Genomic DNA, 17,250 nt, shown 5'->3' with positions numbered 1-17,250 from the left:
AGACAACCTAAACAATAGGAAAACAATATTTTCAAATGAAGTGACCAACAAGGGATTAATCTCCAAAATGTACAAACAGCTCATGGAGCTCAATATCAAAAAAACAAACAATCCAATCAAAAAATGGGCAGATCTAAATAGACATTTCTCCAAAGACGACATACAGATGGCTGAAAAGCACATGAAAAGACACTGAACATCACTAATTATTAGAGAAATGCATATCAAAACTACAATGAGGTATCACCTCACACCAGTCAGAATGGCCATCATCAAAAATCTACAAACAATAAATGCTGAAATGAGTGTGGAGAAAAGGGAACCCTTCTACACTGTTGGAGGGAATGTAAATTGATACAACCACTATGGAGAACAGATTGGAGGTTTCTTAAAAAACTAAAAATAGAGCTACCATATGATCCAGCAATCCCACTCCTGGGTATATATCCAAAGAAAACCATACTTCGAAAAGATACATGCACCCAAATGTTCACTGCAGCACTATTCACAATAGCCAAGACATGGAAGCAACCTAAATGTCCATCCACTGACAGAGGAATGGATAAAGAAGATGTGGTACATATATACAATGGAATATTAGCCATAACAAATAACAAAATAATGCCATTTTCAGCAAAATGGAATGACCTAAAGATTGTCATACTGAGTGATGTAAGTCAGAGAAAGACAAATACCATATGATATCACTTGTATGTGGCATCTTAAAAAACAGTACAAATGAACTTATTTACAAAACAGAAATAGAGTCACAGATGTAGAAAACAATCTTATGGTTACAAGAGGGGAAAAGGGGGGGGTGGTAAATTGGGAGATTGGGATTGACATATACACATTACTATACATGAAAAAGATAACTAATAAGGAACTACTGTATAACACAGGGAACTCTACTCAATACTCTGTAATGACCTATATGGGAAAAGAATCTAAAAAAGAGTGGATATATGTATATGTATATGTATAACTGATTCACTTTGCTGTACAGCAGAAACTAACACAACATTGTAACTCAGCTATACTTCAATAAAATTTTTTTAAAAATAATAATAAAAAGGCAGATTTAGGTCAAATCTGATGAGATCAACATAATATTCTCTAGCCTATTACTGGATTTATACATTGAAAACAATGCTGATATTAGTGAGATGCGAGCTTTATGTAATCCCCCAATTTAGCAGGAGTATTTTCAGGGAAAAGAAGGAAAATTAAAAATTCTAATTATATTAAATATTTGGCCACTTCAGATTCTTGAGCTCCCAAAGCTCCTATGCCTGCCCATTCTTTTGTTTGTTTCAAAATACATGAAAGACTTTTAACATATGAATACTAGGAATATAAGACAAACAGAACATTTTCAATATGTACCAACATTGAGCAAATTTTATTTAAGCTACTAAGTTCCAGGGTAAAGGACCTGTTCATTTGTTTACCAGTTCTTAAGAGAAGGTGTATAGTGCCTGACATTTTCTAATTTTCTGGGCTTTAAAATTCTGTCCTCAGCATTAAATGAATAGATCTTCAAGAAGTAGTTCTTATGGGCTAATAGCTACTCTGGGCCACTCCAATCTTAAATCACATCAACACAAAATTACTTGAATTAAAAAGAAAGAATACAGCATATACACATATGTACCCACATATCCATACATGCATACAGACTGCAATTCTCTAGAAATCACCTACTTAAATAAGACTGTGTCTTATTTAGTGAATGATATTTTTTAAAGTTCAAGTTATATACTCCTAAATTTATGGTAGATCACATAGTAAAATAAGTTAATCCTTTCTGTTTCATTCATTTATCTTATTATCTACAATTCAATTTTTTCCAATAAATAATTATTAGAATAATTCTTAAAAAATTAATTGACAATTCTAATTATGTATTTCCTAGTTACCTAATGTGTTAAGTAAAACAGACTCTGAGGAAAAGCAAGTAGAGATCCATTCAACCTCCCTTTAAGAACACTAGATAAACTCCATTATTTCCTCACAGCTGAGTCTCCACCCATCTATTTCCTTTGCTTTTAATTTTAACTACAGAGTCAATGTTGCCTTGTCTTCCTTTACATTTGTTGTGAAATCTTCTGGCACTTTTCTTTTCCCTTTCTTGTTGAAATTGTCAGAGTCTATATTTTTCCTTCAGTATTTCACTCAGCCTTAATGAAAATTAACTTCACAGTCAAAATAAAATGAAGTTAATGGAAGAAAAGAAGAAGGTAATAAGTTTAAAAGAAAAGTGATGCCATACCTAAGAAAATCAGTGTCAAAAGCTGTGATCATGTTATCACTTGATTATACAACATCATTAACACAGCTGATGTAAAGTTATCCTGAGTATAATTGTGTGAGAGAAACACAGGTGTGGAGTGTATATACCACCCACTGGATTCTACTCAGAGTCTGTGAAGGTCGTATGTTGTCATCACATTTCAGGACCTCATACCAAAATAGAAGCACCTTTGATGGTAAAAGATAAGGCTGAAGTATGAATGGAAAACCAATTGCCTTCTTTATATTGCAGAAAGCTCACATTACAAGGCATTTCCACTCTAACAGAAATACACTTCACACATTCTATAGATCAAGAAATAGTTGAAACTCTCATATCTGGCACATGAAGCTACTGCATGTTCCAGTCTACTCCCCTTTCTCTCTCTCTTCCTTCCCCCTCAATTCCCTTCCCTGCTCTCTCCTCCTTGACCCCAGACGACATTTCCTTGCTACATCATACCACAAGCAATAGTTTGATCTTTGCCTTAATCCAATACACATCAATCAAATCAATTAAGTGATTAAGCACCAAAGATTTATAACAGGCTCTATAAAAAATAAAACTCAGGATACAACATCTTTAGGACACAGTAATAATCTGGTGTTTAAAATTTAACTTTTCCTAAACCATTCAAAGAAAACAAAACCTAAATATAAAATATAATTAAAAAGAAAAATAATCTGCAGCTTTCTCTCCTATTTAACTGGAACTTGGAAATATGTAGTTGATTCTGGAATAAATTAATCTGTAATTATTCAGTATAATTATGATTTAGTAAAAGTAAGTTTTATTAGTTTGTATGCATTTGTTATGATCTTTTTTTATTTTTTAAAAGAGGTATCTTTACTGACAGGAACTTTATTTGAGGCCATGCCAGTCAAGATTTTGAATCTTTGAGTTTCCATTTTCTTATTTAGTAAAGAGGGTCATGTCTCTTCATTCCTCAAGGCCAAACTATTCCAGGCTTCTTTGTTAAGGTACCCACATTATCTAGCTCTATCATGTCGGTGATTACTAAATGTTTTTGGTTATCATTAACCATTTTTGCAAAATTCCCTACTCTCAATACATGTGGTTTCCATGAAACTAATTTCATTCATAAGTACCTGGCTGGCATGTGACTCAAGCCTGAACAATAAAAACCTTACATTTGTCTGCCTTGGTGATTGTTTCAAGGATGGGTACATGACCTCATCAGAATCAACTGGACATTTGGGAGCTCTTGCTGAGATTTCTCATACAGAGTTATTCTCTTTACCTGCAGCACTTGAACTAGTGGCAGCCACTCTACAAACACAAAGAGGAAGTCTGTCTGAGACTGGGGCTAATATGAAAAAAGAATCAAAGATCTGGAGAGAGCGACTGTTTGATCCTCTGAATCAAGCAGCCAATAGGTTTATACATATTGTTGGAAGTCTCAGTTACTAGGGATAATGATTATGTCTTTTGTTTAAATAAATTTGAGTTGGATTTTTTGTACTCTGCAACCAAAATGCCTTAACTGACACATAGCAATGATCACTCTCACTTCAAATTTTCTATGGAAATTAAAACTGGAATTTTATAATATATGAGTTTAAATTATTTTGCATATATTAAGGAATGACTTTTTATTCTTATGATAGGATTTAATTTCTACAAGGAAAATTTTGTCTTATGATTAACTATGTTCTCCAATGTTAAAAGGTAAACTGAGACACATTAAAATCTTCAAGAGTTTATTTGAGCACACATGGATTTGAATTGGGCAGTAACAAAACCAGAGTGGTTGAAAGGGTTCAATTGAGCTAGGGGCAAGGTTTTCACAGAGAAGACACTAAAGCAAAGTGAAGAAATCATTTGAATCGTTATAGCTTAAGCAGTTGCCTGGTTTGGGAAATCCTAGTTGGCTGTTGGTGATTGGTTGTTCTTAGATTCTGTTTTCTTGGATTTGAGCGCACTGACCCTGGCTTAGACTTTGGTTTGCTTGCTTACGTGGACTACCAAGGCATTAGAGCCACCCCAGTCTAATGGTTTCCTCGTTTAAATACTGTAACACCAGGATATTCTCCATAGCTTTACGTGCAAATATAATGCAGGGATGAAAACAAGCCTTACTCAATCAAAAGTCTGTTAGGGATACTTCTAACCTGACCTTCTCACCTGACCTGTAACAGTATATAAAGAAGAGAGGTTTCCCCCTGTTATCTTTATTGTTTAATTACTGATAGATTATTTAGGAATGAATTTTATCATAACAGCAATAAAACTGACTAGGAATGACAGAATTCCATAACAGGAGATTTTAATTTATTGTGTTAATTACTTACACATTAATTATATATAAAATCATGATAAAGAGTGGGTTTCTGACAGAACTTCCCAATATCTTAAGCACTGAAAATCGTTAGGCAGGATTTTTTTTGATGTGACCACAGTTCCTCTCTATATCACTTACTTTATACTGTTTTGTTACTGTGGGTATTACAATCGTCATTTATGCCAGTCTGTGTTGAGATGTCACTTCGATGTATTTGGTCTAAATTTTTAATTGCATAAATATCTGTCTACATCTACAATTTCTCAAAGTTGACTTTTTAGGTAGAATCTTTATCATTTTTTTTTACATTTTTCTAAGGTTTTCTAATAAATTTCTACTTCAGTTATTATCACCTAGAATTTTCTTCCTAACTGCACGTCTGTGAATGTACTATAAGGCACTATCTCTCTACCCCTCATACCCCATCTTAGTTCTCTGATGGTATGGCGATATTTTTAGTAACTCTTGCTTCAGTTACTTCAGTGATGTGAATTTATTTAAGCCACACCATTTAATTGGAAGAACTCTTTCCACCTGGATAAATGCAAATCGTACTCCAAGCCAAGAAACCTAGATACAAGTTCTTTTCTATTAATTACATTAAGCATTTGCCTTGGCTGAAAGTTACAAGGATTCTGCTTTCACTTAAATACCATAGGATCTGTGTTCACCAGAGTCACACACTTAAGATGCACTCAATGATTACATATTGACTGATAAGAAAAAATGTTGAATGATAAAGGGAATGAACACCATTCATTTTCCCTTCTCATTTTTATAAGAAAATGTATGGCATTCAATATAAGTCCTATTATAGGAAGTATGCTAAGTTTACATCTATCTGTTAGCTGAAAGAAGAATTTTTAGGCTGATGATCAGTAATGATCAGTAATTCAATAAATTACTAAATTCAACTGAATGCATGTGTCAACACCTAATTAAGCACGTCATCAACTCAACAAGAATTAAGAAGTATGCATCTTGTATTATTAACAACCTCTCAAAAAGCTGCTATTCAGTCTTCAGGTTCTGCCCTGAATCTATTCTTTGGATACAGTTCCTAATCCGAGATTAATTTATTCAAACTTTACCTTTGTGTAAAACCTATAGACTTCAAGCAGGCTTTAGTGGGACTATTGGAACTCAGGGACTCTACAGCATTAAAATCCAGTTCTTATATGACTGGATTTTAATATAGTAACATTTATATTTTATCAGAACATGTAAACAAAATCATTTTCTTCATTTGTATTTTAGTTTACCAAATACTTAATGAAACAATTACCACAAAGGTTTATTGTACACCCTGTTAAACACTGCACAATATTTTAATAAGACTTTTAACTTATGCAGATTACTTCTTTTGCGAAATTTCCAATATTACTTATAAACATGTGAAAAATCTCTAAGAGTTACAATGGAATATAATAATAATTTTATTTCATCAGCTCCCCTAATGCTAGAGTGGGAAGAATGAAAACCTTTATGAGGGCCGAGAGAATGTCTCATAGAGGTAGAATTTGAAATATTTTTAAGATTGGTAAACAGAATTTTGTAAGGGAAGTGGAATGAGAGCAAATAAAGAATGATCATAAGTATGAAGGTATCTGTACCTCATCATCGCAGAAGAGTCAGGAAACTAACCTTAGCACATAAGGGAGGTGGATAAAATAGAAAAGTAAAATTCAGACAGATATTTTAAAACAGTATTTTACAGGCAATACATTCATACAAATAAAAGCTGCATCAACTATGTACGATATATGTGGAAATTTCTTCAGAAACTGTAAAATGTAATCTAGTTATCAGTTGTTACTATCATCACTCCTCTTGTATAATTTGGAAGCCAAAATAACAATGCAAGAATTTAGAGAGAACATAATCAAAAAAGTTTAAACTTTAGATAAGAACCATAGTTAAATAGGAAGACAACGCAAGGTAGGCAAAAAAGGAGCAGATGAAGACAGGAGGAACATTAGGATGCAAGAGTTTCAGGAAAACAAGGGGGAAACAGTATGTTTTTTCCCCTGGTTTTTTCTTGCATGAGAATGTACACATACGGTTTTAACACCACTGTTATTTTTATGTCACAGTTCTTAATAGACAAGCTAACCTATAATTACCGAAGAATGAATAGAGTAGTTTTTCAGATAGCAGGACACTGAAAACACATTTACACTTAACAGGAGGTGATTAGTTGGTAGAATGTGTTAGAAAAGCTTCAAACCCCATAAAACAAATATCAATCCTTTCATTCAGGGGTTGTTTTTCATCACTGACTGAAAAATACAGTCATTTCATTAAACCCTCCTTCAGGTTTTTTAATTGTTCCAGGGGTATTATCAGGTGTGTTTCCGTAATACCACCTACCGTGGATTGGTAGAGACACAAAAATACATGATCAAGTATAATTGAGTGAGTTGAAGTCTTTTGGAAATATTTACTACCAAACAGCAGTCTCTTAACATTAAAAAACTGCATATTGGATTCAGAACTACATTAAAGAAACATTTTTTTCATGTGCCAAACACTGGGCAAACACAAATACACACACCCAAAAAAACAGATTTTCTCTAGTCAAGTTCACCATTTAGTGATAAAAATAAGCAGAAACAATTTTTTAAAAAGCTAGTAATGCAATATAAGTGGTAAAACATTCTGAAAAGTGGGGAAACTGTCTTAAAGGTGAGAAAAAGGCAAGTGATAACAATTGGATCTTACACAAGAGTTGTTTTCATTTTTCAATTTTTTGTTTTGTTTTTTCTTGATGAAAAGGAGGAGTACATGATAGGCAAGGGGAGAAGTGCTAATGTGTGTCAAGGTGAAACCATTTCATGTTTTAGTAACACTGAGTTATCCCATGAGATTGGAGTCGAGACACTAAAAAATGTGGTGATTGAGGCTGTTCTATTTGAAATGGGCCCTGTATTAGTCAGGTTCTCCGAACCTACAGGACATATATAGGTACATATGTATAAGATTTACTATAGGAATTGACTCATGCAGTTATGAAGGCCTGGAACCAACACAGTCTGCCCTCTGCAAACTGGAGAACCAGGAAAGCCAGTGGTACAATTTAGTCCAAGTCTAAACTCTAGAGAATCAGTAGCTCTGATGTTGAGGGCAGGAAAAGATGGGCATTCCAGGTAAAGAAGAGAAAGGGTGAATTCAACCTTCCTTTACCTTTCTGTTCCATTTAGACTCTCAACAGATTGGATGACACCCATCCACATGGGTGAGGATGGACTTCTTTACTCAGTCTACTGAATCAAATGCTAACCTCTTCCAGAACACTCTCACAGACACCAGAAATAATGTTTCATCAGCTATCTGGACATCCCTTGGTCCAGTGAAGTAAACATGTAAAATTAACCATCCTCATCACCACTAGCCCCCAAACTTCTCACAAAACTACAGCTGTCCTGTCATTCAGGTTCTGATTTAGATATTACAGTGCCATTGTGATCTTCCCTGACACTCTAATATAAAGCAAAATCATACCTCCTCCCCAGTCCTATCACATCACCTTATTTTACTTTCACTCTATTTTTTTTCACCCTATGTTTCTTTCACCATAAAACTTATGACTTCCTGATGGTTTTCTTTCTTTTACATACTTATTTATTGTATGTATATTTCCACTAAGAATATAAGTTTCATAAGAGCAGTGTTGATATCTTTGTACTTACTGGAATATTCTGTGAGACTAACCTAGAGATATATGTTATATGTACATGAAGGCAACAGATGAGCACACAAAATTTCAGTCATCATTTAGGAGAATGACTCTTAAAAATAAGCAAGTATTCCTAAATCAATATCAAAAGCTTAAAGAATGAAAGAAATAATTTCCCAAAGATCACAGTCTAATTCCATAGATGTTAATTTTCTATGAAAATATTATATCTACATTATTTACTCCAAAAAAGTAATACTAATGCATTTCTTTTAAGGATTAATCAAAAAGAGAAAGTCTGAGGAAAATAAAAATTGCTACAGTGAAAGCAAAAAAGATGCCATGCTAAAAACTTAAATCAAATCCTCTTTTCAAGTTTCAAGAAAACTGGATACTTACCCATTTCTTAATGGATCAAAGAACATTTCTCCTACCACTCCCAATACCCAGTAATTTTAAAAATCACATAATTATCAATATTAGACTAACAGAAAACTATTCCATTAGTTTCTACCTTTACAATTCTATAATTTTCTTTCAGGATGCATTCTGGAGAGAGATTTGTCCCCCAATGTGTAATGGTTTTAAACATGTCTGCAGGGGCTTCCCTGGTGGCGCAGTGGTTGAGAATCGGCCTGCCAATGCAGGGGACACGGGTTCGAGCCCTGGTCTGGGAAGATCCCACATGCCGCGGAGCAACTGGGCCCATGAGCCACAATTACTGAGCCTGCGCGTCCGGAGCCTGTGCTCCGCAACAACAGAGGCCGCGATAGTGAGAGGCTTGCACACTGCGATGAAGAGTGACCCCCGCTTGCCACAACTAGAGGAAGCCCTTGCACAGAAACGAAGACCCAACACGGCTATAAATAAATAAATACATTAAAAAAATAAAAAACATGTCTGCAACTCTTTGATATTCCTTCCATCAGGAAATAGAGTCTATGTTCCCTCTTTCTCTTGAATCTGGGTGGGCTTGTAATTTGCTTGCAACTAACAGAATGGGATGGAAGTGACACCATTTGATTTCTGAGACTAGGTGATAAAAGCCAATGCAGCTTCCATCTTACTCACTGGAACACTCACTTGTGGAACTCTGAATTGCCATGTAAGAATCTAACCATTTTGAGGAAGCCATACCGTAAGGAAGCCCAAGACACATAAAGCCACCACATGTAGATACACCATTCCAGAGTCCAAGTTTCAGGTCTAAGCTGACAACTAAAATGAACTGCCAGATTTGTGAATGAAGATATCTCCAGGTGATACCGGACACTCACCCTCAAATGTTATCTCTCCAGCTTAAGCCCCAGACTTCTCTAAACAGAGAAAATCTATTTCTGCTGTGCCCTTCCTAAATTTTTAACCCAAAGAATCAGTGATCATAACAAAACTGTTGTTTTAAGCCACTGAGTACTGGAGTAATTGTTATTCAGTTGGGGTATACCTTGTTTTATCGTGGCTCGCTTTGTTGTGCTTCACAGATATTGTGCTTTTTACAAATTGAAGGTTTGTGGCAACCCTACACCATCAGATAATGGTTAGCATTTTAGCAATAAAGTATGTTTTAACTAAGGTATGTACTTTTTTTAGACATAATGCTATAGCACACTTAATAGACTACAATATAGTGTAAACATAACTTTTATATTCACTGGGAAAATAAAGTTCATGTGACTTGTTTTATTGTGATATTTGCTTTACTGGGAATAAAGCAACCGAACCCACAATATCTTTGTGGTATGCCTGTAATAGTGATCACTATGCAAAGATTATAAATAAGTTTTTATCAGCATGAAAAGAGATCCACATAAATGTGGAGAGAAAAATAGATAATCCTTGCAGAGAGATCTCCATCACAAGAGCCTATCCTCAAATAGCCAGTTACTCATTGTTAAAGAGAATTCCATTTAGCCTGGAAGAACCCTACCACTTAGAAATTCTAAACAATATTTACCAGACAGGGTATTATTATAGGGCTCCATCAAGCCAAGAACTATTTAGAAAATTTATGTGCTTAAGGACTTTTTAACTAAACTGGATTTTTGTTTTCTACTTGGACTAAACTGGTAATTGTGAACCAGTATCTCTACCACATGTTTAATATTTTACTTCTAAGCATTTCTGCCTTTCAAATATGCTTCACAAGCATGGGAAATGGCTGTGTGAAACAAGCAAGCAAGCAAACAAATAAAAACAACAGATGGTAACCTTTTTCTCATTAGAACTGTTTCAACCTAGAGAGAATATTTCTCTAACAATTTGTGTGGCTGGTTGAATTACACAGACCAACACTGCTTGAAATGGTATTTGGGTCCCATTAAAAATACCAGTGTAACTTCTGCTTGGAATAATTTGATTTATGAAAGTGAAAACTTATTTTTGCCCAAAGGTGGCCTCTGAAAAGATAAGTAGGTTTTGGTTCAGGTTCTACATGGTCTTGAAGAATGAAAAATTATATATTCAACTTAGTCAACGTAGTTACTTATTCTACTTGAAAGTCCAAGTCTCCCCACAAATCAGAATGTTCCTTTTCCGAACAGAATGCAAAATTACTAGATTTCAAAGATCATTTTGTGTTAGCATGTCATACCCAAACATTAATAGATATTAATTATAACAATATAAATTCAGTATTATTTTGTCTTAAATAAATTCTATTTGGATTTTGCCATCTGAATTTGAAAACGTGTCATCTTTTACGAGCATTTAATTCATTTGAATGAATAAGTTATAAATTCTGTGCAATATGCTTTAAGGGGTTATTGACAATTCTATTGAGCAGTACAGACCAACACAAATACAATGTGAACCATAAGCAAAAATTGTATATAGAATTTAAAATTTCCTAGTAGCCACATTTTAAAAAGTAAAAATAGACTGGTGAAATTAATTTTAAAATATAAGTAATTTAACCCACTATATCCAAAATATTATCATTTCAACCTATAATCAATAAAAACAAATACTTTACTTTTTTATCATACAAAGTCTTTGAAGTAGATTGTTTATTTTACACTAACAGTGTACATATCTCAATGTGAGCTAGCCTTGTTTGAGCTGTTCAATGGCCACATGTGACAAGTGAGGACCACGCTGGATAGTACAGCTAGAGAATATTTTCTACTACGGAACAAATCTCAGGTTTTATGTATCTTTATCTACTTCATTTTCCCCCTTTATGGCAAGACTCTAATTCTTTCAAATATCTCAAATAATCAGTAAAATGTTTTATTTGGACCCTTTTATGATAAATAATTTATTATTTGAAATAAGCCTTTATTTCTTCCCATTAGCTTTAATTCCAAATGCCTGCATGCTACTTTAATTCAATATGCAGATTTAATCGACGTTTTCCAAAACTAGAGAAAGACACACTAAATGTAATTAATGATTCCTTTGGCTAAACTGTCAGCTGTGCAGAGCAACCTTTTCTGACCACCTTCTCCCATTGATCCCACAAGTCACTCCACCACGTAATCCTGCTTAATTTTTTTCGTGGTTCATAAAACTATTTTCAAATATACTATTTATTTAAATCACTTTACTTGTTCATTGTTTATCTCTGCTACTATAATATAGGCTCTGTGAGAGCAGGCCATTTATTCCCTCAAGCACCATTGCTGCTCATTGCTTGAAGAGCACACAGCACATCAGAGGTGCTCAATAAATACTTGTTCATTGAATTAATAAATATCTTCATTGCATTTTAAAAGCATAAGCACTCTTTTGGGTTTCCCTGGTGGCCCAGTGGTTGGGAATCTGCCTGCCAATGCAGGGGACCAGGGTTCGAGCCCTGGTCTGGGAGGATCCCACATGCTGAGGAGCAACTAAGCCTGTGAGCCACAACTACTGAGCCTGCACTCTAGAGCCCGTGAGCCACAACTACTGAGCCCATGCACTGCCAGGAGGAGTGGCCACCACTTGCTGCAACTGGAGAAAGCCCGTGCGCAGCAATGAAGACCCAACGCAGCCTAAATGGATACATAAATAAATAAATAAGTAAATTTATTTTTTAAAAAAAGCATAGGCATTCTTTAATTTACACTGAGTAAATCAGTCGAAGTATTGTTCAGAAAGCTTCACCTGAGAGTCACTGGCTTCTTAAGCTCTGTTAAGGCAAGGATGCAATTTTTATGTTCATAGGGTAGACTGTCCATTCCTTTAAAAGCAAGAAATTCACAAGATGGAAAACTTCACATCTGTGATCCCAGGGTTAGATAAAAGTTTATCCTTTTCCCCAAATATCACCTACAGTCTGGCTAATACAATGCTATTAATCCAACATACAAACATGTTTTTTTCTTGTTATTGAAAAAGCCTCTCAAATTTAATTAAAGTCAATAAAGAAATTAAAAGCTTCATGAGAGCAAGAATCCTCTGAGTATGTTCATGCTGTTATCAGCCTGCGATGTTGTAAAAGACAGGATTATGATTTTACTGTGAGACGAGCAAAAGAAGAGAAAGGATAACAAGGAGAGTTGTGAAAAATCTCCTGGTGAGAGACATCTCAGAGTGAAAAACTGTTCCACTTAATCAAGCCAATGGAGAAATTAAATACCTATTGTTTAAAACAAAGATGGAAAAATAATTTGAGATTGACCTAAATAAGATTAAATACAATGTGAAACTTTGCAGGAAACACTGGGATAGTGACCACCATCCCTTCCCAAGTGATTAGAATTGGCCTGGATCAGAATATAAGTATTTTTACTATTTCACTTTAAAAATGACTATTATATGAACTAGAAATTTACTACAAACGTCTAACTTTTTGCATTCAAATTAAGACCAGCCCTCACCAGGTGTCAAAACTTCAGCAACTGTGGTCGTAAGAGAGATGTGTGATTACAATACTGAACTTTCCTTACCTCCCCACTGCCTTCAGAAGTAGTAAACAGGGTCCCCCAGATACCCACAGGTTATCACCACTTCTACCTGCTATGAGACCACCACCTCTACACCCTTGTTCTTGTTTATTTCAGATCACCATAAGAAGCTTTTACTTCACCTCTTATTTCCCACATTTTCACCCCCTTAGGCTCTGCACATCTCTTGTTTAGTACCCTTCTCCCAGCTTTCCATAGTTCCTAAACTTGCCCACTGTGCTCTGTGGAATTCATGGTACATCATCTTCAAAATCCCCAATATCCTCAAACACAACTATGAATGTTCCCTTCATCTTGCTTAAAGAACCTCTGGATCTTCTCTGAGGATAGTGTTTTCCCAATGGATCATTGTGTTTTCTCCCTCTTTCCTTATACACTTGGGCTTAGAGTTGAGCTGAGTGTCCTTTTTATGCCTCATCTCCAGTTCCAAATTATTCTCTCTTCCTTCTCTCTGAAATGCTCTAGCTTTGAACCACATCATCAGATATTACCGCATACCACCCCTTCTCACAGTCAGCTCCTCTCCCTCTTGGCCTCCGCATTTATTAAATATTTTAAAACTGAAATGCTTACATTTTCCTCTAACTCTCCTTGCTTCTTAATTCACAAGTCCATTTGGCACTTCAAGTTTTCTGTTTTTTCTGTTGTTGACTTCTGTGTCATTCTCTAGTATATGCCATGTCTTCTCTGCCATGAAAATTGTTCTTATTGTCCATTTAGTATGTGCTATCAAGATGGTGGTGTGGCAGTTGACTAGTGTTGCCTGTCAGGACTCTGTCCAGAAAGTCAAGTACTCCAGACAATTAATTTCTATGACTGAGAAAGCTACATCTACAGATCTTTCAAACAACGTCTCCCAGCGCTTTCCCATTTTAAGCTCTTTGCAATTGCCACTCCCTCTACCTGGAATGCTCTACTCTGTGCTTCTGCATTGCTAGCTCCAGGTCAGCACTCATGTCTTTGCTCGTATGTTACCTGTTACCCATCACCCTATTTTACTTTCTTCACAGTAAATTATTTGAAAATTTCTCATTCACTTATCTCATTTATTTCCATGCACATTGATTACCTCCCCTGACTAGAATGTAAGCTCTAGAACGTAATGCAAGGATCTTGTTCACTTTGATTTCCTACCACCTATACCAGAGCCTTCACAAAGAAAGTGATCAATAAATATTTTTTAAATGCATTAAGAAATCAGTATTTTTGTCTTTCTTGATTTCAATGGGTGAAAAGATAGTAATCAGTATAGCAATTTCTGCACTTTGTTTGAATTTCAAAATTTGGTAGAGAAACATTTACCCATTCTCTATTATAGTTAGTATGTGTATACTAGGGTATATTCCCATATTATCTTAGTAGGATATAAATAAGACAGGTAAAATTTTAGTAATTCTTATAAGACAAGTACCTAGCAAACACAGTCTTATTTTTAGTCTCCTAATCTTAGCCTTTAGGGATACAGTTTTCTATGATAGAGCAGTATTTTACTGTTCGTAGTCATATATACATACACACAAACATACGTGTAGGCATATATATGTATATCAACACATACATATATGCATACACACTAATCTTTGTGTTTGTGTGTGTGTGTGTGTATATATATATATATATATGTATATATTTGTACATATTTAATTACCCTTTTGGATTACTTGGAACAGTCCCCTTCCCATATGGTTATTTGGCAAAATCTTATTTGTTTTCTTACAGTTCGAGGTTAGATGAGTAAAAGCAAGCTGCCAGGCCAGCAAATATACCTCAAGAGAGGAATACAGGTTATTAATAAATGCTATAAAACATGTCTGGACACTTTGGTGTGTCATGCCCCAGCAAAGTAGAAGGGTATTCTTAGTTCTTAATGGAAATACTAAAGCTCTAATTTTTTACAAGGATATGTGGATATAAAGCTGGCACTCACTTCAATACATATGGTTGGCAAACTAAACTAAAGGTTGATACTTAGCATATAAACATTCAAAGAAGAGAACACGATGTGTAAACCTCATGTTTCTTAGACAAGCAAGACAAGATTATTAATTTCAGAGTTGTGCCAGCCTTAATAGTAATAATAATAGTAAGGATGCTAACATACATCAATAAAAAGCAGTTATTTAATTTCCTTTCAACTTATTCTAACTCTCTTTCTTGTCCTGATTTAGCTAGTTCTTGTGCTATGAGGGCCCTATGTAAAGGATAATTTTTTAAATCATGGTTTGTTTCTTTAGACTTAATATAATTCAAGTTATCCCAGAGAAAGGAAAACTTATATTCCCACAGAAACCTTCATGTAAATGTTCACAGCATAACCACCAAAGACTAAAACTAACCTAGGTGTCCTTTAATGGGGAAATGGTTAAGCAAACTGTGGTACAACCATACCAAGCAATACCACTAAGCAATAAAGAGGAATCAACTATTGATACACTTAATCTGTATGCATCTCCAGGGAATTAAGCTGAGTGACAAAAAGCCAATACTGTCAGGGTACATATTGCACGATTCCACTTACACAGCTTTCTTGTAACAACAATATTTTAGAAATTGATATTTCTTGCAACTCGTCATTATAAATATTCAAGAAAATTTGGATATATTTCTTTTAAGTCTGAAAGAGAAATTAAGGAAACACGCCCATTTACCACTGCAACAAAAAGAATAAAATACCTAGGAATAAACCTACCTAAGGAGACAAAAGACCTGTATGAAGATATGGAGAAGAGATTAGTGGTTACTAGGAGTTATGGGACATAGGAAGGTGGGCATATTTATAAAAGGGCAACAGGAGGGATTCCTGTAGTAATGGAAATGTTCTGTACATTAAACGTATCACTGTCAATAACCTGATTGTGATTTTGTAGTACAATTTTGTAAGATGTTACTTTGAGGAAAACTGGGTAAAGGACACATAGGTTTCTTGTATTAGTTCTTACAACTGCATGCAAAACTATAATTATCTCAAAATAAAAGGTTTAATTAAAAATAATGTGACAATTGCTAAGATCAATATAATCTCTAATTAGAGTATGAAAACCTGGAAATTAACTCTTTTTAGAATATTTATATTTTTCTTTAACTTTGTCCTGTCAGACCAATGTTTCTGACTATGTATTTACAAGACAAGTACCGATGCAAAACTAATGATAAGCACTTAAGTAATTAAGACTAGGTCATATTTCGTTTCCAAAATTTTATTTCTTTTGCTAAAGATGTGTCAGATATACATGATTAAGTTGGTACCAGCGCATCAGTTATCCTGCATCATATTCAGACAGCCCAAGATCAGTGGGGTCTTTTGAAATGGAAATTTTGTGTTTAAATATTGTTTCTGATTTTTGCATAAGTTTCCTGTTTATTTTTTTCAACTTAGCATTTTAACATTTTGAATTACAGGGTAACTATTCTGAGAAAGGAAGTGTTTGGTATTTGAAATTTTCAAACAAGAGTTCAAGTACCTTCTTAATAATAACATAATCTAGATTAAATAATTTTCCTGCTATGAGGCCATTTCCTTAGCAATATAATGGAACTGAGACCTACCTCTTAGGTTTACCAAGAAGATAAGCAGAAATGTTTCATTGAAACAATCTAGCTCAGTGCTGATACATGACAGGTGATCATTTTATTGATCATAAATACATCCATTCAACAAATATTCTCCATAGGCCAGACATTTATCAATAAGCAAGCATTCTGGCTCCCCTAGAAGGTACCTTCTAGTGGAAAAGATGGACAACAAAGGTATAAACAAATAAGTAAAAATCAGGTGGTGATAAGTACTATGAAAAAGTAAACAGTTCAATGGGAAAAAAGAGTGCCTGGAGAAGAACAATCTACTTTTTCTCAGCCCTTTGTACACTGGACATTCCACTTGAAAACACAGATAAGGCCATGCAATAAACATGCTATGATCATTTTTATAAAATTTTTGTTAATTAAATGTTCTTACCATAGAAAGTTCTTCATAAGATCCCCAAAGATGATTTCCCTGGTGGGGAAAAAATAAATCATTAAAATTAGAAATGATGAGCATTACGTCATATGATAGGTTTCATTTTCAAATTTGGATTTCTTTTCTTTTAACTTG

General features: G+C 34.6%; 1 protein-coding gene across 49 annotated transcripts in view; it reads right to left on the bottom strand.

Moving 5' to 3' along the window:
* LOC307184329 (teneurin-2-like) overlaps positions 1–17,250 on the bottom strand; it is a 2,867,364-nt gene that overhangs the window by 2,457,383 nt on the left and 392,731 nt on the right. For 48 of the 49 annotated variants that reach the window (XM_079917763.1, XM_079917760.1, XM_079917746.1 and 45 more), the window contains one exon: positions 17,113–17,151. The exons of the other annotated variant lie outside the window; for it this stretch is intronic. The gene's annotated coding sequence lies outside the window, so the exon portion shown is untranslated. The remainder of the gene's footprint in view (positions 1–17,112; positions 17,152–17,250) is intronic. 49 annotated transcript variants of the gene reach the window in all.

Source organism: Stenella coeruleoalba (genome assembly GCF_951394435.1).
Source record: "Stenella coeruleoalba genome assembly, chromosome: 3".
In the NCBI taxonomy this organism is placed as follows: domain Eukaryota; kingdom Metazoa; phylum Chordata; class Mammalia; order Artiodactyla; family Delphinidae; genus Stenella; species Stenella coeruleoalba.
This window is presented reverse-complemented; position numbering and strand designations above follow the sequence as displayed.